This window comes from Herpailurus yagouaroundi, unplaced genomic scaffold (genome assembly GCF_014898765.1).
Source record: "Herpailurus yagouaroundi ecotype Mexico unplaced genomic scaffold, PumYag 140, whole genome shotgun sequence".
Lineage (NCBI taxonomy): Eukaryota > Metazoa > Chordata > Mammalia > Carnivora > Felidae > Herpailurus > Herpailurus yagouaroundi.
Window position 1 is genome coordinate 64,685,043 of NW_024412395.1, and position 16,407 is coordinate 64,701,449.

Here is a 16,407-nt window from a genome sequence, read left to right on the forward strand (position 1 = left end):
AATAAATTTGAATGAACACAGAAAGGAAGAAGCAGAAAAATGAACAAGTGATATAGAAGATAAATTAATGGAAAATTACAAAGCTGAACAAAAGAGAAAATAGAATTATGCAACACAAGAATAGACTTAGGGACCTCAGTGACTCCATCAAATGTAATAATATTTGTAACATAAGAGTCCCAGAAGAAGAGAGAGAAAGGGGGACAGAAAAAGTTTATGTCAGGAAATCATAGCTGAAAACTTCCCTCATCTTGGGAAGGAAATAGACATCCAAATCCAGGAGGTGCAGACAACTTGCATCAAAATCAACAATAGCAGACCGACACTAAGACATATTGTTAATTGAATTTGCAAAATACAGCAATAAAAAATAAAAATCCTAAAAGCAGCAAGATAAAAGAAGTCCTTAACTTACAAGGAAAGACACATAAGGCTACCTGCAGATCTCTCAACAGAAACTTGGCAAGCCAGAAGGGAAGGTCATGATATATACAAAGTACAGAATGGAAAAATCTGCAACCAAGGATATTCTATTCAACAAGGCTATCCTTCAGAACAGAAGAGAGATAAAGAGTTTCCCAGACCAACAGAACCTAAAGGAGTTTGTGACCACTAAACCAGCCCTGCAAGAAATATTAAAGGGGACTCTTTGAGTGGAAGGAAAGACCAAATAGGACAAATATAAGAAAGGAACAGAGAAAATCTCAAGAAACAACAAAATATGTAATAAAATAGCACTTAACACATATCTATCAATAATTACTTGGAATGTAAATGGGCTAAACACTCAATTTAAAAGAAATAGGGTGTCTGAAAGGATAAAAAAAAACAAGATCCATCTATATGTTGCCTACAAGAGACTGATTTTACACCTAAAGACACTTGCAGATTGAAAGTGAGGAGATGAATAATGATTTATCATGCAAATGGTCATCAAAATAAAGCTGAAATAGCCATACTTATATCAGACAAACTAGATTTTAAGCCAAAGACTGTAACAAGAGATAAAGAAGGACATTATATCGTAATAAAGGGGACTATACCCAACAAGAAGATCTAACAACTATATATATTTATAGCCCCAACATGAAAGCACTCAAATATATAAAACAATAGCAAAGGAACTCATTGATAATAATACAATAATAATAGGAGACTTTAACAATGCACTTACATGAATGGACAGATCATCTAAGCAGAAAATTAACAAGGAAACAATGGCTTTGAATGACACACTGGACCAGATGGACTTAACAGATATATTCAGAACATTATATCCTAAAGCAGCAGAATTCACATTCTTCTCGAGTGCATATGTGACATTATCCAGAATAGATCACACATTAGGTCACAATTCAGGCCTCAACAAGTACAAAAAGACTAAGATCATACCATACATATTCCTGACCACAATACTGTGAAATTTGAAGTAAACCACAAGAAAAAATCAGGAAAGGCCAAAAATACATAGAGGTTAAACAGCATGCTACTAAACAATGAATGGGTCAATAAGCAAATTAAAGAAGAAATTTTTAAAAATCCATGAAAACAAATGAAAATGGAAATGTGATGGTCTAAAATTTGGGATTCAGCAAAAGTGGTCATAAGGGGGAAGTATATAGCAATACAGGCCTACCACAAAAGCAAGAAAAATCTCAAATGAACAACATAAACTTCCTCCTAAAGGAACTAGAAAAAGAACAACAAAGTCTAAAGATAGCACACGAAAAGAAATAATATTAGAGCAGAAGTAAATGATATGTAAATTTTTATAAAAGGGGTGCCTGGGCGGCTCAGTTGGTGAATGTCCTGCTTTAGCTCAGGTCATGGTCTTGCGGTCTGTGAATTTGAGCCCTACATCAGGCTTGTGCTGACAGCTCAGAGCCTGGAGCCTGTTTCAGATTCTGTGTCTCCCTCTCTCTCTGCCCCTCCCCCACTCATGCTCTGTCTCTCTCTCTCTCTCTCTCTCTCTCTCTGTAAAAAAGAAATAAACATTAAAAAAATTTTTTTAATGAATTAAAAAAAACCAGTAGAACAGGTTAATGAAACCAGGAGGTGGTTCTTTGAAAAAATTATAAAAGTGATAACACCCTATCCAGACTTATCAGAAAGAAAAGAGAAAGGACCCAAATAAAATCACAAATGGGAGAGGAGAATTAACAACCAATACTACAGAAATACAAACAATTAGAAGATTATGAAAAACTATATTCCAACAAGTTGGACAACCTGGAAGAAATGGATAAATTCTTAGACACATATAAACTATCAAAATTTAAACAGAGAGAAATAGAAAACTTGAATAGAACAAAAATCAGCAATGAAATTTTATCAGTATCAAAAAACTCCTAATAAATAAAAGTCCCAGATCAGAAGGCTTCACAGGAAAATTCTACCAAACATTTAAAGAATGTTAAATATCCATTCTTCTCAAACTATTCAAAAACAAAGAAACAAACAAAACAAAACAAAACAGAAAAACAGAAAGGTAAGGAAAACTTCCAAATTCATTCTATGAGACTAGTATTACCCTGATACCAAAACCAGATAAAGACTTCACAGGCAAAGAGACTTATAAGTCAATATCCTTGATGAACACAAATGCAAAATTTCTCAATAAAATACTAGGAAACTGAATCCAACAATGTATTAAAAAAATAATTCACTATGGTCAAGTGGGACTTATTCCCAGGTTGCAAGAGTGGTTCAATATTCACAAACCAATCAATGTGAAACACTACATTAATTAAAAAAAGAAAAAGAAAAAAAAATAGGAACCATATGATCCTTTCAGTTAATGCAAAAGAGGGATTTGACAAAATACATCTATTCATGATAAAACCCCCACAAAGTAGGGTTAGAGGGAACATACCTCAACATAATAAAGGCCATGTTAAAAAAACCCACAGCTAATATCATCTTCAATGGGGAAAAACTGAGAGCTTTTTCTCTTTGGTCAAGAACAAGACAGGATATCCACAACCACCACTGTTATTTAATATAGTACTGGAAGTCTCAGCCTCAGCAATCAGACAACAAAAAGAAATAAAAGGTATCCAAATCAGCAAGGAAGAAGTAAAACTTTCACTATTTGCAGATGACACGATACTCTATATAGAAAATACAAAAGATTCCACCAAAAAATTGCTAGAACTTTCACACAAATTCAGTAAAGTAATAGGATACAAAATCAATGTTTAGAAATCTATTACATTTCTATACCTCAATATTGTAGCAGCAGAAAGAGAAAGCAAAGAATTGATCCCATTTACAATTGCACCAAAAACCATGAGTACCTAGGAATAAACCTAACCAAACAGGTGAAAGATCTGTACTCTGGAAACTATAAAACACTGATGAAAGAAATTAAAGATGACACAAAGAAATGGAAAGATATTTCATGCTCATGGATTGGAAGAAAAAATATTGTTAAAATGTCTACACTAATACCCAAAGCAAACTACACATTTAATGCAATCCCTATCAAAATACCATCAGCATTTTTCTGAGTTAGGACAAACAATCCTAAAATTTTATGGAGCCATAAAAGACCCCGAATAGCAAAAGCAGTCTTGAAAAAGAAAAACAAAGCTGGAGGCATCACAATTCCAGACTTGAAATTATATTACAAAGATGTAGTGATCAAGACAGTATGGTACTGGCACAAAAGTAGGCACATAGATCAAAGGAACAGAATAGAAAACCCTGCAATGAACCCGCAAATATATGGTCAATTCGTCTTTGACAAAGCAAGAAAGAATATCCAATGGGAAAAAGACAATATCTTCAACAAATGGTGCTGGAAAAATTGGACAGTGACATGCAAAAGGATGAAACTGGACCACTTTTTTACACCATACACAAAAATAAATTCACACTGGGTGAAAGACCTAAAAATGAGATAGGAAACCATCAAAATCCTAGAGGAGAATACAGGCAGTTACTTCTTTTACATCGGCTGTAGCAACTTCCAATTAGATATGTCTCCCAACAAAAGGGAAACAAAAACAAAAGTAAACTATTGGGACTTCATCAAAATAAAAAGCTTCTGCACAGTGAAGGAAACAACCAAAATTAAAAGGCAGCCTACTGAATGGGAGAAGATGTTTGCAAATGACATATTTGATAAAGGGTTAGTATCTAATCTATAGAGAACTTATAAAACTCTACATCCCCAAACCAAATAATCCAGTTAAAAATGGGCCGAAAATGGGGTGCCTGGGTGGCTCAGGTGGTTAAGCATCCGACTTGGGCTCAGATCATGATCTCACAGTTAGTGAGTTTGAGGCCCGCGTCAGACTCTGTGCTGACAGCTCAGAGCCTGGAGCCTGCTTCGGATTCTGTGTCTCCCTCTCTCTGTGCCCCTTCCCACTTGCCCTCTGTCTCTCTCAAAAAATAAGCAAACAAACAAACAAACAAAATTTTAAAAAATGGGCAGAAGATATGAATAGATAGTTTCCCAAAGACATACAGGTCTCTAACAGACACATGAAAAGATGCTCAACATCACTCATCATCAGGGAAATACAAATCAAAACTACAATGAGATATCATCTCACACCTGTCAGAATAGCTAAAATTAATAACACAGAAAACAACAGATGTTGGTGAGGATGAAAAGAAAGGAGAGCCCTCTTACGCTGTTGGTGGGAATGAACACTGGTGCAGCCTCTCTGGAAAACAGTATGGAGAATTCTCAAAAAGTTAAAAATAGAAGCTACCCTGTGACCCAGTGATTGCACTACTAGGTATTTACCAAAATATTACAAACTACTAATTTTAAGGGATATATGTACCGTGATGTATATGGCAACATACCAACAATACCCAAATTACGAAAAGAGCCCAAATGTCCATAGACTGATGAATAGATAAAGAAAACATGACATATATACACAATGGAATATTAATCAGTCAAAAAAAAGAATGAAATTTTGCCATTTGCAGCCATGTGGATGAAGCTAGGAAATATTCTAAGAGATAAGTCAGTCAGAGAACAACAAATATCATAATTTCATTCATATGTAGAATTTAAGAAACAAAACAGATGAACATAGAGGGAAAATAGGAGAGGCAAACCATAAAACAGACTCTTAACTATAGAGAACAAACTGAGGGTTGATGGAGGGAGGTGGGTGGTGGAGGGGTTAAATTGGTGATGGGTATTAAGGAAGGAATTTGTTATGAGCACTGGGTGTTGCTTGTAAGTGATGAATCACTAAATTCTACACCTGAAACTAAGTATTACACTATGTGTTAACTAAATGGAATTTAAATTAAAGCTTGGGGGAAATTAATAACTAAACAAACTGAATACCATAATTTTCAAAAAGAAGTTAAATTAAATAAATTATTTAATTTCAAAGAAATTGTATATCTTACTATACTGATCATGATGATAAATCCTCAAATGAAATGAGAGGCAAGACAATATGATATCAGTGTTTAGTATCTTGTGATAATCACTTAGGATATGATGTAACATATTTTTGGGTCTAATTTCAACACCACTGCTAGATAGATAGGTGTGCAGGCTGAGTATATTACCCCAGTGGAATTATGTGTGAAATGAAGATACTTTTTACCCAATACATTTTTTGGTTAAGATTTGAGATATTTGTGAAGTGCTTAAATGGTGTATAGAACCTAGCAGAATCATAGTGTATGTAAAAGAGAAAGATACTTCTTTGGTTAGATGTAACTTACTCAAAATTGAAGAATATCAATTCCATAGCCAATGAGGATTTTATAGTTAAATATGAAGAGATTTCGTTATTAAAGAAATAAATCATACACACACATACACACACACGCACACTCTAAAAATGGTTTCATTTTAAAGAGCATAAGGCTTAGTGGCACGAGAGCAAAATTCATCCAAATAAAATATATTCTTACATTCACTGGCCATAAAAGTTTAAAGTTGGTTTTTGGTGATCTGCTTGGTAAATATAAAATAGGCCATTGATTTCGTTGATTTTTTTAGGAAAAAAATACAAATAACTAAGATATTCCAGCTCTAACAGCCATAGCAAATATTTCAATAGGAAACAGCCTTTCTATAAAAGTGAAATAAAATAATAATTATTTTTTTTGTATCTCTACATCAATAAACTTTACTCAGATGCCCTTGGCCTAAACTCATTCTGAGAATTACTTCATTGTTCAAGAGCAACATTTTGTTTTTTAACTGTCATGATTACTGAGGGTTTTATTATTCAAATGTGAAATACAGGTTTTTAAAATATAAGAGCTTTGGCAGTTGTTTCATAATTTCATGTTGTTTCACGCCAATTCCATTTTATTATGTGAAAATCGTTATTCTTATCTGTAGGTCTCTTGGGATTTTAGAGTAAACTTGCTATATCATATTGCAGTCCATTTTAGAAAATATTACTCCCTCTTAGTTTATGGTCCATTGCAGCTCAGAAAGAAAAAAACAAAATAACACTAGAGGTTACAAGCAACACAAAGGAAAAAGATTAACTTTGGTTTTATTTTCCTTTAGAGCCTGGGTCATTTTCTAATGTATCAGATTCAAACAACCAAAGTACTTTTATATAGTAATGCTTAGGGATATTATGAGAAGAGTTTAATAAGTATGCAAAGCATTTTGAATATGTTATGGTCATTTACATTAAGTTTATATATTCAGTGTGTTTATAAATTCTAGAGAAATGTGAATATACCTTTTATATCATATACACACACACACACACACATATGTATTTATAAAAATATATTTTTAATGGTGCCCTTAACCTCATACATTAAAAATAATATGACTCCTAAGGGAAAAAAGAGATACATGTAATTTGTTGATGATGGCTGTGTTAGTCTGCTAGGGCTATCATGACAAAATACCATAAACTGGGTGGCTTGAACAACATTCATTTATTTATTTTCTCATAGCTCCAGAGGCTAATAGTCCAGGATCAAGATCTGGGTTGGTTTCTGGTGAGGCCTCTTTTCCTTGCTGTGGATGGCTGTAGATAGCCACCTTCTCATTATGTTGTCCTATGGTCTCTCTGTTCATGGAGAGAGAAGGAGGGAGGGAGGGAATTAAAGAGAGAGAGAGAGAAATCTCTGCTATCTCATCCTTTTCTTATAACTGATACCAGCCCTATTGGATTAGGGTCCCACCCTAATGATCTCAATTAACCTTAATTACTTACATAAAGGCCCTATCTCCAAATAGAGTCATATTAGGAATTAGGGCTACAATATATGAATTAGAGGGGGGCCCAATTCACTTAATAACAATGGCATATGTTTTCATTTGCACATTTACTCAACATATTTATTAAGGATCTAATATGGACAGGCATTCTGTTTAGTGTTGGGATACTACATTAAATAGCACCAACATATTTCCTCCCACATGGAATTTACAATATAGCCAAGAAGGCTCATATTGAAAATTTTAAGTGTTAAAGGGGGCAAATGATATAAAATGAAAATGTAAATACGTAGATCTAACTTAATACTAGTGCTAATCCTGCTTTTATAAAATATCAATCTAGAGGAGATAAAAATGCTTCTTATACATAAATGTATTTCATAATTTTAAATTTGTATGTTACATTTCTCTCTTTGGTTATAATGATCACAGCAATTGAATAGTGAAACATGCAAATATGCATCAGCTCTTTAGTCTACATGAGGAATAATATTTACCTAAATGTATAAGGCACATTAAATCACATGATACTATTTGATTTGAACAGAATATTTTGAGGTGGCTGATATAGGTGGTATTTGAAAGAGGCAGGTTTACTTGAATAAAACTTTGGCTTAAGATCTTGGTGAAGTGGTAATGAGTTAAATCTTGATTGATTTATTGATTAAAAATGTAGTTATATATTTATTATGTTATTTCTATTCTTTTAGTCTAATCTGTTCTTTTAAGGGAAGTGACAGAAAGTTGTTAATTTTGAAGTTTATAAATATATTGTCTCATACTTTCTATAAAATTCGACATAGTTTATCACGGTGATAAAATTTCTTAAGAAAAACATATATACAGATAAAGGAATGCACAAAAAAGTAAGTCTGAACTTAACATTGATACTAATTTTTTTTTAATACTAAGTTTTTAGGAGGGACATAATTTCACCATGAATCCATTTGTTATTTGAAGGAGAATTGGTCATTTAATTCCATTCATCTTAGGTGTGTGAAACACACTCAAAAATGAGTTACAAGCATAGGGGGTTACTGCTTTGTTTCAAAGGGAAACTTACCACTATTGCAGAATGCAATTATATAAAATATTTAAATAAACTCATAAATTTTATAAACAAAGTGTATGAGCCTAAGATAATACATACAAAATTGCCTCATATGGTCTTTCAGCAGGTTTAGGAGTTTCATATCTTAGAACATTTACCAGGAAAGATTAAGATTTACATGGGTAGGAGTGCCTGGGTGGCTCAGTCAGTTAAACCCCCACCTTCAGCTCAGGTCATGATCTCACAGTTTGTGAGTTCAAGCCCCACGTCGGGCTCTGTGCAGACAGCTCGGAGCTGCTTCAGATTCCGTATCTCTTTCTCTCTCTGCCCCTCCCCTGCTCGTGCTCTATCTCTCTCTCTTTCTCAAGAACAAATAAACATAAAAAATTTTTTTTTAAATTGCCTAGGTAGAGAGGAAGTTAAAGATAAAACAATGTTTGCAAACACCCAAGGATAAGGGAAGGCATAAATACTAAAGTAAGTACAGCAGGTGCCATATGGCATATATATAAAAGTTAAGGTGTGAATGATCAGGGATGACACAGGGAGATGATAATAGCTAACATGTCTTGAGCACTATGTGCCAGACCTCTCTTCTAAGTCTTGTATACAGATTATGTTAGGTATTCCTCAGAATATAAATACATGTATTACCTAATACTTAATTAATATATTTATTCCAATAAATATAATATGCTCACCAACATATTATAATTAGTAATACCATGGCACTGCAGCCAAATTGCCTATCAATTATTAGCTATGCAGCTTTGTGGAAGTTATTTAACTCCTCTACTATTTATTTTCCTCATCTGTAAAATGGGATAATGATAACCCATCTACTTGATAGTTGAATTGTGAGGATTACATGAACTAACAGATGGAAAGCACATATCTTAATTATTAATAATATTATTTTCCACACTTTATATTTATAGAAACAATCAGAGTGTTCCTGTTAAAATATAAGTCAGAACGATTAGTACTCTACTGAAAAGCTTGTCTTGGGTTCCCAGCTTGTATAGAGTAAGAACCAAATTCTGGGCTCTGAAAACATACCTCAACTTTACCACCCTCTCCTCCCTTCACTGGAGTTTCACTGGCCACCTTGCTGTTCCTCCAAACATTCCATTCCACAATAGTTATCCTCACTATTCTTTCTAATCAAAAACTTTTCCTACAGTTGTACTCATAATTTACACCTTCATTTCTTTTAAGTTTTTTATGAGAGAGATTTAATAACCACCTTATATAAAACAAGGCTTCTCCAAGTGGATGAAATTTATACATATAATTTATTATAGTGATCTTATTCTATCTGCATCTCCGTTAATCATGGCATTTTTCTAACTAATATCAGTACAAAATATTGAGATGCCACCTTTCTCAGTTTGGGTTTCCCATAGAGCAGAGCCTGAGAAAAGGATTTGAGTAAAAGTAGTTTAGTTGGTTGTTATCCCAGAAGTAGAAGTGGAGAAGCAGGGAGTGAGCTAGAGAACAAAGCAAAATCCAGGAAAGCATGCATTCTCAAGCTGGTTACCATTGTGGGCAACAGAGGCTAAATCTGAAGAACAACGTAAAACACATAGCCTCAGAAGCATCCCTTTAAATAGCACTGTCCAATAGGACTTTCTGATGACAAAAATGTTCTATATCCCTATCATAGCACATGACATCATAGCACATAGGGACATGTGACTATTGAGCACTTAGAATATGGCTAGTATTAGTAAAGAATTGAATTTTTAACTTACATGTAAGTAGCCATATATATCATATCAACAGGAATAAATTTTAAAAATATCATATTAAATGATGCAGAAAATAATTTTTAAGAAATAAACAGCCATTTGAGGTGCATTGGTGGCTCAGTTGGTTAAGCATCTGACTTCAACTCAAGTCATGATCTCACAGTTCATGGGTTCAAGCCCCATGTTGGGCTCTGTGCTGACAGCTCAGAGCCTGGAGCCTGCTTCACATTCTGTGTCTCCCTATCTCTCTGCCCCTCACCCTTCAAAAATAAATAAACATTAAAAGTTAAAAAAAATAAACTATTTATGGTAAAAACTCACAGAAAACTAGGACAAGAAGAAAATTTCCTCAACTTTATAAAAAACATCTCCAAAAATACCTATAGCTTCCGAAATATTTAAATGAGGAATTCAGTGCTTTTCCTGAGATTGGTAAAAATGCACGAATACCCCTTATTTTTATTTTTATTTTTTTACCACTCTTCTTCATTGTCACACTGGAAGTCCTAAATAATACAATGGTAGAAGACAGAAAAGTAAATGATATACCTACTGGGAAAGAATAAGTAAAATATTTTTGTTCAAAATGACATGTTGTAGAAAATCACCCCAAAAATTGTTTTAAAAATAAATGTTCTGGAACTAATAAGCATATTTAGAGCAAGGTCTTAGGATATAAAGTTAATATACACAAGTCAATTGCTCTCTTATATACCAGCAAAGAACAAATTGAATTTGGAATTCCAAAATATATGCATTTTATATTACATATATAATTTATAATAGTACCAAGAATGAAAATCTTTGATGTAACTATTTAACAGAATATGTGCAAGGTCTATATGTATAAAACTACCAAACTCTAATAAGCAAAATCAAAGATCTAAGAAAATAGAGAAATAGTCTACGTCCATCAATTAGAACACTCATTATTCTTAAGATGCCAATTCTTACCAGCTTGATCCATAGAATCAAAATAATCTCAACAAAAATTTCAAGCAAATTATTTTATAAACACAGTAAAACTAATTCTAAAGATTATATGGACAGTCAAAAGACCTAAAATAGCCAAAAAATACTGAAGGACATTGGAGGACTGATACTACTGATCTTAAGACTTACTATAAAGCTACAGTAATGGGGGCGCCTGGGTGGTTCAGTCGGTTGAGTGTCCGACTTTGGCTCAGGTCATGATCTCACAGTTTGTGAGTTCCAGCCCCGCATTGGGCCCCATGCTGACAGCTCAGAGCCTGGAGCCTGCTTCGGATTTTGTGTCTCCCTCTCTCTCTGCCCCTCCTCTGCTTGTGTGCTCTCTCTCTAAAATGAATAAACATTTAAAAAAATTAAAAAAGGAAAAAGCTAATCAAGTTAACATGGTATTGGAAAAGAACAGACAGACACATAGACCAACAGAACAGATAATACAAAATAGATCCATACAAATAGTTACCTGATCTTTGGCAAAGGATTAAAGGGAATTCAACACACAGTTTCAGCTCAAGCTCAGTAAATCTGAATGATTATTAAGTGTGATGGAGCTATATTATCAGTAGTTCAGTTGTGAGTCTCCTTACTTAGCTCAGTCAGGGCACGTGCTGAGTAGTCTCATTGCATCTAAGAAGACGTTACTCAGCAAAAGCATAGAAAGCAGTATTCCTCTTCTGGATTTTGGGTCTCAAAAGCTTATTATTTTAGAGGACTGAGGGGAAACTAATGGCTTAAAGATCTCGTAGATTACACACTGGGAAAGAACAACGTCCTATCTCACCTACCATCATTTTCCATCATACTTACTTGCAGTAGAAAAAAATCCCTGGGTGGAGAGTTGGGGGATTCAAAAAGAAGTAGTTGTTAAATAAATGCTGGTAGTGTCCTCGTTATGCAGACTGTGCCTGGGGTGAGTAGAATGTAGCACACATTCAAAATAGGCATGAGATGAGTAAGATCTGAGGATCAAATAAAAACATTGTGACCATAGTTGATAACACTCTATTGTAAAACTGAAATTAGCTAAGAGGGTAGAACTTAAATGTTCTCACCAAAATAAGCTATAAATATGTGAAGAGATAAATGTGTTAATTAACTATATGGGGAGAATCCTTTCAAAAGTATACATATATCAAGTCACCACAATGTATATTTAAATATCTTGGGTGCCTGGGTGTCTCAGTTGGTTAAGCATCTGACTCCAGCTCAGGTCACAATGTCAAGGTTCATGATCTGAGTCTGGAGTAGGTCTCCACACTGAAAGTGCAGAGCCTGCTTGGGATTCTCTCTGTCTCTCTCTCTCCCTCTCTGTCTGTCCCCTCCCCACATGTGCTCTCTCCCCCTCTCTCTCAAAAACATTAAATAAATAAATAAATAAATAAATAAATAAATAAATAAATAAATAATCTTACCATTTTATGTCAATTATACAGCTGAAAGTTTTGTAAATATAGGTTTACAAGCTCCCAGAACAGAAACCCTTTCACCATTTTGCATGCCATAGCAAATTCAATCAAGACTGCAAGACGCTAAAAAGAAAATTGGCTACTTCGGGTGTATAGGCAACTGAGGTATTGCAAAATCTTTTCTGAGCTCCAGCATGGTGTGGGAACCAAAAATGTCAGTTTTCCAAGAATGAAAAAAAAAAATCACAGATAGAATCATGGGATTATGGGATTTGAGGAAATTTTATCAATAGGAAAGAGAATGACTGAGTGACAATTTTTGAAGCCCATCAGTATATTGATGGAAGTCTCTGCAGCTATCTGCATAGCCATATAAGATTAAGGACAAGTGCTACTCCCATCATATACATCTTGTCACTAGACAAGTCCCACAGATCTTAATTTAATTAAGTTTATAGCATTCAGGCCAAATAGGCTTCAAAGCAACTTGAGTTGTAGAAAAACAAGGAAAACTATACATGTACTAAGCTGAGCTTTGGGACCGAGATACAGACCCACTTTATAAGTATAATTCACGTTACAGGCTCTGCCCTGCCATTACTAGTAAGAAATGAATCTTTGGGCAAAACTTTTAGTCCAAAAATCAGAATATTAACCCCACCCTACCATCCTTAAAGCTAGGTCTTCTACAAGTAAATTGAGATAACGTACATGCAGCCACTTTGTAAACAGAAAAATAATACAAGGACAATGCAACTTTAATGTTTTTTAAAGTCCATAAATTGTACTTTTTCCTTCAATCACTTTCAATGTATTGGAGACTTTATAGTATGATGTAGAAAGAAATTATATGAGTTCTGCCAGTAAGTGGCCTTCCATCCACATTGGTGATATAACATATTCTCAATGACATTTAATTGAAAGAACATATTATTACAGGACTAACTTCCAAGGCACTTTTTCCTGAGTGATGGTAAGTGAATTTCAATGGAAAGGGTAGGGTAGGAGCTGGCTATACAACATAAGAAGAATTTAAATATAGAAGGGAAATGGAGCTCCAAGTATTTGGAACTGCATTAGCAAAGACGTTAAAGTTGGAGATTAGCATGTTTTATTTCTAGGGCAGTGGGGAACCTGGTAGATATAAGTGAAATAAAATCATTTAAAGGAAAACTGATATATAATTCCACATGTAAACCAAAAGATGAGTTTAAAGAATAAAGAAACATTTAGCCATGAAAAAGAAATGAAGTACAGATACATGCTACTCAATGAGAAAAAAACCTCAAAAACATTATATTAAGTGAAAGAAGACACAAAATATCACATATTATATTATTCCACTTGCATGAAATATCCAGAACAGATAAATCCATGGAGACAGATGCATACGGGTGGTAGCCAAGGTCAGGAAAAAAGAGGAAATGGGGAATAACTGCTTAATAAGTACGGAGTTTTATCTGGGAGGAATGAAAATGTTTTGGAGATAGATAGAAGTAATGGCTACACAATATTGTGGATGTGCTAAATGCCACAGAATTCTTCACTTTAAAATGATCAATTTTATATGAATTTCTCATAAAAATAAAATGTAAAAAAAATTGAATGAAGAGACAATTTCCAGAGTGGGCTGGTGAGCATTGTTACAGCAGGATATTTATAGAGACTAAGTTCCCTCCAAATCCTCTGTCAAGAATGTTTGGGAGATGCTTCCATAAACTGATGTGCCATGTTCAGTGAGTTCTGGTATTCCAACTGTACACATTAAGCACCTTGACTTGTCACCCACTGTTAGCTTAATTTTAACATATATCCTGGAAATTTCATAAAAAGTGCACATTCTCAGAACTTTCTATTATTGTAATCATTCTCTTAGAATACAATACCAAAAATGCGTCCCCCTTATCCAAATTTAGTCAATCACAATTTGTTATGGGCCACTTCTTCATGATGGCTTTTGCAGTTAGCACATCCTTCTTCATTCACATCTAGAACATCGTTGTTTTACTAGTTGGCAATTCATTTAATCTATCTCTGGTTACTCCTCCATTTTTCACTGTTACAAAATATCTATTCATTGCAGCTAGAATAATTTTACCAAGAGCAGTGTAAATTTGGGTTTTCTTAGGTAAAAAAAAAAAAGTAGACTGGTAACTCTCTTGTATCTTTCTGATGCCTAATTCTAACCTGTGGCTCCTATCCTTAAGGTCACTTTACAATCCAAGATATCTCAAAACATCATGTTCAAGTTTTAAGCAATTCTGAAGAAAAAGTGTGTGGAGTAAGAAAAATTGGGACAATACCCAGTTTAGTCAGCTGTCTTTAGGAAACTTTCGGAGAATTCTCAGATAACACTTGTGATTATGTCTCACAACTAACTGTGAGGGAGTCAAGGCAATAAAATCTCAATCACAACCTTGAATAAAATTGTTTTTGTTATTAATTCAAATGACAAAATGTCTATCAGGCAGGTGGTCAGCAATCTCTTACTTTTGCATATTGATTGATACATACAAACTAAATAATTAAGTACATCAATTATTTTATAGTATGTATTTTATGTTCAATAGTATGCATTACGTGTGTATGTGAACTATACCAGGCATTGTGCTAAAAACTTTCATTCATTAAGTAATTGTTAACAATGTACTGTGTTTTTGGCACTTGACTAAGCACTGAAGAGCAAAATCAACCAGTTCCTATTTTCAGAGAGCTTATAGTCTAATGAGGGAAACATTCTTTAATCCAATAAACGTACAAATTAGTATTGAAGTATAAATTAAAGAACAACCTTCTATGAGAGCATATGATAAAGTAGGCTGACTTCCTTTGGGCAGAGAATATCTGAATATTCACTGTGAAATTGATGCTTCAGCTGCATCTGAAGGGAGACAGATGTTAAGTAAGTGGTGAGGATGTTTCTAGGTGGAGAGGACACAGTTGTACAAACCCAGTGGGGTGAGGAAGGGAGGAACTGAATATACCTGGGCAAACTGGAGTTTAATGGCTAAAGGAGGTTGGATGGTAACCATAATAGACCATAAAAGTTCTTTTTGACAATGTTAAGGGATTATACAATTACCTTAAAGGCACTGAGTGCCTCCACTCCCTGCTTTGTACTTTATCATTAATCCAGAGGCACTTTTTATAATTCTACCACAGAATGCTTTTCTTGCCTCTCTATCCACTGAGCTTCTTGTTCCTTTTCTCCCTCGCCTGTTCAGGCACAGCCCACTCCCTCCCTGCAGACCTTACCTGCCTAAACCACATACATCCTTTGATGCAGAACACGTAGAACCTTCATGATATCTTTCCTGACATCAACCATATGCCCTCAGTTATGGTTACAAAAATGTTTTATCATAAACTGTACATATTTCTACTTTAGTTCCTTCCCTTGTTACTTTATATTTTCTGTTTTTATATCTGCTCCTCAACTAAGACTTTGAGCCTCTTGAAGCCAGGAATATGACTTACTCAAGCTTATTTTCCTAGCATCCAGTAAAAAGTTTGGCACAGATAATGACTCAACAAATAGTTGTGGAATGCATAAAGGAATTGGTCATATTGATATATTTTACTTTATAAATCTGATTATAACACATCACATTATTGTACCAACCTGTCAGAAACTTCAAAATATATGAGGAGAAAAATAGTAGAAAATTGAACTTCTAAACTTTTAAATTCAGGCTTCTGGCTCAAGAACACCATTGGGGTAGTATGATGAAACTATTCTGACTCTAATACTGAATCTCTTTAGCATGAATAAAAGCAAATTGTTTTTAACTTTGAAACCAAATTGATAGGCATTTCTGCTGAAGATACTCCCTATTATATCTAGATGCCTTATCATCTATAAACACTTTATTAATTCTATAATTTACTAAAAGCTATGTGTCCAGCAGTCTATCTTGAAGTGGAGGAATTGTTATCTGCAGTACATGTGTGGTATAAAAAAGGATTCATAGGCAATTAAGATGATGACAAATAAAACACCATTATTTGGGGTTATGGTCAATATATCCAATT

General features: G+C 34.1%; 1 long non-coding RNA gene across 1 annotated transcript; it reads right to left on the minus strand.

The window, feature by feature from the left end:
• Positions 1-6,877: 6,877 nt before the first annotated feature.
• Positions 6,878-12,001, minus strand: LOC121030276 (uncharacterized). Its single transcript, XR_005790152.1, has 2 exons — positions 11,777-12,001; positions 6,878-7,028 (listed from the first exon to the last, which is right to left on the minus strand). It is a non-coding gene; the product is annotated as an uncharacterized LOC121030276 (long non-coding RNA).
• Positions 12,002-16,407: the final 4,406 nt, after the last annotated feature.